Source organism: Vigna unguiculata, chromosome 11, assembly GCF_004118075.2.
Source record: "Vigna unguiculata cultivar IT97K-499-35 chromosome 11, ASM411807v1, whole genome shotgun sequence".
In the NCBI taxonomy this organism is placed as follows: domain Eukaryota; kingdom Viridiplantae; phylum Streptophyta; class Magnoliopsida; order Fabales; family Fabaceae; genus Vigna; species Vigna unguiculata.
In genome coordinates this window covers 29,938,509-29,945,141 of record NC_040289.1, presented here as the reverse complement: position 1 = coordinate 29,945,141, position 6,633 = coordinate 29,938,509, and the positions used below count along the sequence as shown (strand labels likewise).

The 6,633-nt window shown below is 27.7% G+C and overlaps 1 pseudogene; it reads right to left on the bottom strand.

The window, feature by feature from the left end:
• Positions 1-845: 845 nt before the first annotated feature.
• Positions 846-5,175, bottom strand: LOC114170616 (annotated as a pseudogene).
• Between the last annotated feature and the right edge of the window lie 1,458 nt (positions 5,176-6,633).

Below are 6,633 nucleotides of genomic sequence, written 5' to 3'. Positions count from 1 at the left end.
CAAAGATTGGCACAATGGAAATAAATAGCTTGATTGAGAAAAATATAAAATAAAAGCTTCATTGGGATTGGGTTTCATGCATGAAATCAATATGAAAACACTAACAATATATTTCTAATTCCTGACTCTAGTATTCACACCATTATGTAACAAGTCCTAATATCTTAGCGACAAGTCTAAACTTTAATAAGAACCCTAGAACATGTAAGGAATTTCAATTCCTTCAAGTGCCACTTTTGGTCGAGTCTTGAAGCTTCCTTCTCCTATAAAGGAAGGCCTCCAGCCATTGTAAAACTCACTTTTGAATGCTAATGTTATGTTGTGGAGATCATTCCACAACTTACATTTGAAAGTCACTTGCTAGAGCTTCCCTTAGAGACCTCCTCTAACCTTCTTCCTCTAAGATTGACCTAACCTTCTTAGAGTTCTACCTTCACCAATCAAATTCATCACATTGAATCATCATTTATGCTACATTGGTTCCACTACTCATCCATGGAGCTTCCTCGTTCCAGCAAACTCGCAAATGGAAACTCATCATCTATCCTTATAGCCATGACAATTACACACATCTCACCAGAGATAGAAAATATTTGGTCTCTATTATATTAGTGAATGCATTTCATTAAATGAAATGTATTCTTTGAAATTTGAATTATACATGCATCCCATTGATTTGATTATGAAATTAATAAAATATTGGGTATGCAAATTATTATTGCATGTAAACTTTTCCTTCATAACTTCATTTTATTCAACATAGACTTGACAAAAATAAAATTTAATTATAAAAATAAATAGAAAATTTCCACACCAAAATAAATGGTGAATGTAACGTGGCAAGATTTTGAAAAGTAAGAGCAACCACATTTTAATGATTCCACATGATTTCTATATCTTCATTGCCTTAGCATTCATATTTCACTTTCATAAAAAGAAAAGGGAAGATTCAATGTCTTAAAAACTAAGGTCCAATAAATAAGTAGCTACATGCTTTAACTTGAATGTGTGACTCATTGTGCAATGACAATGTCACAAATATATTTGTCTCAATTATTATTTGTTTGGTGTTTGAGAAATCTCCATGGCAGCTTTGGATATCACATCAAAGGCTTTCTCAATGCACACCTTGAACTTCCGTTCATCAATGAATCCCTTTAGTGTTGTGAAGGTGATTCTCAACACTTTCGCATAGCTCATAATAGTTATGTCTATATTCTGTCAACACACAAAAACATGTAAGAACCTGTAAAGTTAGTGGTTTTGATGCATTTTCTTATGTGAATGAATTTAAGTTCCAAAAACAATTGAGTAGTTCAATAAATACCTCAGGTCCACCAGTCACAGTGAAATATAAACCACTTATAGGATGATTTTCTAGAGCCATTTGTTCCATTGGCCCAAAAATGTTGGATATAACAACACTGGAGTTTCCTAGAGTGTTGTAGATGATTTTAGCCACAGCCTAAGGCACCAACATAAAAAAATTAGAACCATTTTTTCTTTTATCAACAATAAGGATGGAATAGATAAAGAAGTCTTTTAACCTTTTACAAAAAGCAAATATACATGTCATAATATTATAAATTACTATACCTCATAAAATTCTTATTATAACTGTTGAAAAAGTTATTATATACATCTTTTATCACTATCATGGGATGGTGCACTTGTACATGATTTTAGACCAATGGAATAGAATATGGCAGAGAAGTTACATTCTAACAATTTAGGGTGATTCTTCATACAATATGGGGTTGTTTTAGGGTTAGATTTTACAAATTAAGCAATGATTTTTTATGTTAAATAGCTAAAGTAATTAAAGAATATAAACTAGTTTATATTTGTTTAACAAACCCTTTTTTTTTCGAAATAAAACTGATTTATTTTATTGGCAGTTATTCAACCTAGCCTCTAATTATTTTAATAAGGTTTTATGTCTTTTTTTTTAGTTTATGATTATTTTGAAGAACAATATATATATATATATATATATATATTATTTAAAGAAAAAATTCATTCTCTCTAAAAAAATGTAACACCTATTTAAATTTTGGTCTTTTTAATCTAGTCTCTAATAAATTTAATTGGTTTATTGAGTATTATTTTTATTTTTTGAATTGAGTTTTGTTGTTTAATTTTTACTTTTATATTAAATGAGTGATATGACTATTATTTTATTTTTTTTCCTGTATTTTTTTACTTGTCTTCACGTGATTAAAAATAAAAGATTTTGTAATTAATATAAAATAATATTGAAATTATTACAAAATGACAAGTAATTTTTATTATTTTCGTTGAAAATATGTTTAATAACAAGATCATCGTACTTTTCGATAACATTCCTGTCGTCACTTGATCAAAGGACGGTTTTCATTATGTAGGTGACTCGAACAATCTCTTATCATCCGACACTTTTTCGGTAAAAATAATAAAAAATTACTTATCATTTTACAATCACAATATTATTACAATGTATTTTCCTTAAAACATACAAACAAACTAAAAAAACATAATCGGACAATAGTCATGTCACCTAATTAATGAAAATAACTCAATTAAAAAATATAAATTTTTTAAATACTAAATAAACTAAGAAAAATTAATAAAATCTTAATTGAAAATACACAAATTTATGAAAGATATAAAACTTAATTAAGATTAAAATCAACTTCACACCTTATAATATATCTAAATTTATAATTTAATTTTAGTTTAAAATAATTCATTATATTATTTATAAAAAAAAGAATACTTATATATGATAACTTGTGTTATAAATTTGACCATACAAAAGTTATTAATAAAATGAATTAAAAAGAAGTGAAAAGAACCCAAAATATTTTTATAAAATTAAACACCACCTAAATTACATATACATACCTCGTAGCCTCTTAACTTCATCTCCAAATCTAAGAGCAAACCTGTCATATAAACACTAAAAGAACGTCTCTTTTTCTTTATAAGTTTTCTGGCATTCCAAACAAACTCAAGAGGGTTGTCGTTTTTTGATTGATTAAGCTTTGAATAGTTATTTGTAAGAAAGAAATTTTATTCCCCCATAAACCTTTCACCTTTGAATTTTGCATCTCCTTCACCGATTGGTACCCTTTAACATTTCTTGTGTTGAGCATTACCACAACAGTGGATTTTGCTTTTCTAGCCATGTAGTCAATCTCTTGCATGTACAATCGAATCCCATAGAAAATCATCCCAACCATCACATCATTTATTGTCTACATACATGCAAAAAAAAATCAAACCACGTAGTCATATAAGAAACAAGTTTGAAGAAGTGAGTATTTCCTTTCCAACACGACTTATTTCATATCCAAAGTCATCTCAATTGATTAAAAAATAGGATTAAATATATTTTTAGTTCCTAAATTTTGATGTAAAATTGGAATTCGTTCGTATCCAAACTTTGATATAGTTTAGTCTCAAACATTAAAAATAAACAAATGTAGTTATTCTAGCATAACTGCATTAAACTTTTTTTACTGTGTCAAACGACGTTTCAGATCGACACTTGAGTTGTTTATTTCGTTTGACACATTTCAACTCAAATGCCAATTTGGAATGTCGTTTAATAAGTAAAAAAGGTTTAACGTGGTAAGTTAAAAAGACTATATTCATTCATTTTTAAAGTTTGGGAACCAAAATGTATGAAAGTTTGGGACAAAAACAATTCCTAATTTCACGTTCAAATTTAGGGACTACAAACATATTTAATTCTAGAAAATAAAACATTTAGGCTTCATAAAAACTTATATAAAAGAATACAAAATCTTTTTTTTCATATTAATGGATAATCTAATCTTACCACTCCGAGCTTGGTTTTGATTGCTTTGACATGATCAAGAGATAGTGATATGCTTGACATGGCATAAGGCATAGACTCAGTTCCTTCATATCCAGATCTTATGGGTGTTTTGTCATCTACAAACATTCTTGTCTTCACCAAACTAGATCCAAAATCTGACATGGAGCAAAAAAAGGAAGAGATAAAAGAAGGCAACTTTTGAATCATGTTTTTCTTTGAACCCTGTGAACTTGATGTTCTTGAAGGAAAAGTTAGTGGAAGAGAAGGGTCATCAATTCTTTGAAGACAAGAAAGAAGGGCAGCCATGAGGGAGTAACCATCTCCAAGAGCATGATGAAGCTTGAAAATTACTGTGCCTGCAGCATTGCTAGTTGGATACTTAATAATATGAATTTCCCACAATGGTTTGTTTTGAGGTGTTCTTTCAATCATAATCCTTGTCACATAGTCATCAAAATAGTGATCATATAATTCAAATTCTGGAAATTTGGGAATCTTTACATGCTCTTCTGGCTTCACTTCTACCCTTTTCCATCTCCTTTTACCATCTTCGTTTGTTATCTGTCGTGAAGCAATCAATTCAAAAATAAAAACATAATATTACTAATTTGAAATTGGTGGTGATAATTTAGACAAAAATACTAAGTACTTTTTTTTCATAAATGTTGAAATTTACGAAAATGAACAAGTCTTATCGGCTTAATAGGATGTTATGAAGAAGTCATACTAGTTTGACACGACTCCTAACTTAGTTTATATTACAATATACTAAAGTCGTATCAAGTTAGCACAACTTCTTCACTTAAAATCAATCATACTAAACTGACACGACTTGTCAATTTTCAAAAATATTTTGAAATGTGCCTACTCCAATAATTTAAAAAGAAAATTACACCAATTTTTATACTTTTGTCACTAACTTAAGTGAAGAATTTTATTATTATTATTCTTTTATCATTATATATGTGACATTCTTTTTATGTACTAAAAGAAGGAAAGCGAGGATCATATACATTCAATAATGTTTGTATGTTAGCATGTGATACTTTAAAAAAACAAAGTATATATTCCCAAAATAAATGTAAAATGCAATTATAAAAAAAGTAAAGGATGGAAAAGAAAAGAACCATGATAGAGGAGAAACGTGGGTTGATTGGGAGGAAGACATCTTTAATCAAAGGTATGATCTTTGAGTCATCAATTGGAATTGCGATTTCAAGAAAGCCAAAAACATAGGAACATATCACTGAACTGTTGAAATATTGACCTGGGGGACTCACTGCTTCTTCAACCTCTTCATATGATTCATCCATTAGAGAGTGAAATTGTATAAGACTTGAGAAAATGTTGTTTTTGGATGCTAAGCCAAGCCAATAACATGTTCAATATATAGCACCACCATTGTTGTTTGTATAAGATAAGATGTAGAACTACCAACTGTTGTTTGATGCATTAATGATGGTGGCAAATCCATTGCTTTCACATTGTTGATGAAAAATATATGGGTTTGGAGTTTGAAATAATGCCATGGCCAATAATTATTGAGCCATTTAGATCAGAATGGAGAAGTGTGTTCATTGATATGGATATATCCAATTATATGTACGGTGAAAAGTAAAAAATGACGAACGATGTATAGTTTCAAAAAATAAATTTAAAATACAAAATTGTTACACTATAATTTAATGAAACAAAAGAAAAAGAGTGTCATTTTCATCGAATTTTTAACATTTTAATATTAAATACAGCAGTATTAAGATTTTTTTTTTTAAAAAAAGAGGGTGTTAAAATACTTTCTTCCATATTTTTCTATTTTTTTATGAAATAAAATACTTTACGTGTCATGATTTTGTACTACAAGTTCATGCTATAGATGTAGGGTTGTCTGTCGGTGAAACAAGACAAAATAAAAGTAGTTGCTAACAACCAAGTGTAATGTGTACAAAAGAATTCGGGTGCAGAAATTAGATTGGTATATTAAAGAGAAAAACCATTTAATTTTATTAGATTTTCTTATTTTTATTTACTTGTTTTAGTTCAAGTGCTATGCCATACAATCTAAAGGGATAATGATTTCATCAATTCATATATAGCTTTAATCTTCTTTTCTTAGAGAAAACATGATAGAAATATTTTAAAATATCAAATATTATTTTATTTAGGATTAAATATATTTTTAGTCCTTCACTTTTAAAGAAAATTGGAATTAATCCCTTTAAGAAACTTTAGTCCAATTTAGTAAGCTAACTTTAAAACTGTGTAAATCTAGTCCTTTTAACCAAATTTTATTAAGTTTATTAGACGTTTCAAACGCGTTTCTAAGTTAACATTGAACAAGAAATATATGAAACATTATAAACAATTCAAATATTATCATAAAACGCATTTGAAATATCAAATAAACTTAAAAAAAGATTAAAAAATCAAATTCACACAACTCTAAAATTAAGGGATTAAATTGAATCAAAATTTTTGAAAATAACTAATTTCAAATTTTACTAAAAATTTAAAGGATTAAAAACATATTTAATGTTTTTATTTATAAGATATTATATAACAAATAATGGCATCACTCTTGAAATCTATATTACTGATTATATTTTTAATCAAAAAATTATTAGGGTATCACCTATTCTTTTATATTGATATAAAAGACAGTAAATATGAGATATATTATAAATTTATAAATGAAAACATATTTATATATAACCGGTGATAAGTATGAAAAATACTTATTATTCTTATTTTATTGGACCTCTTAATTGTACTTAATCATGTGTTTTGTGGGAAGTTTTAGGTTGTTTTTAGGT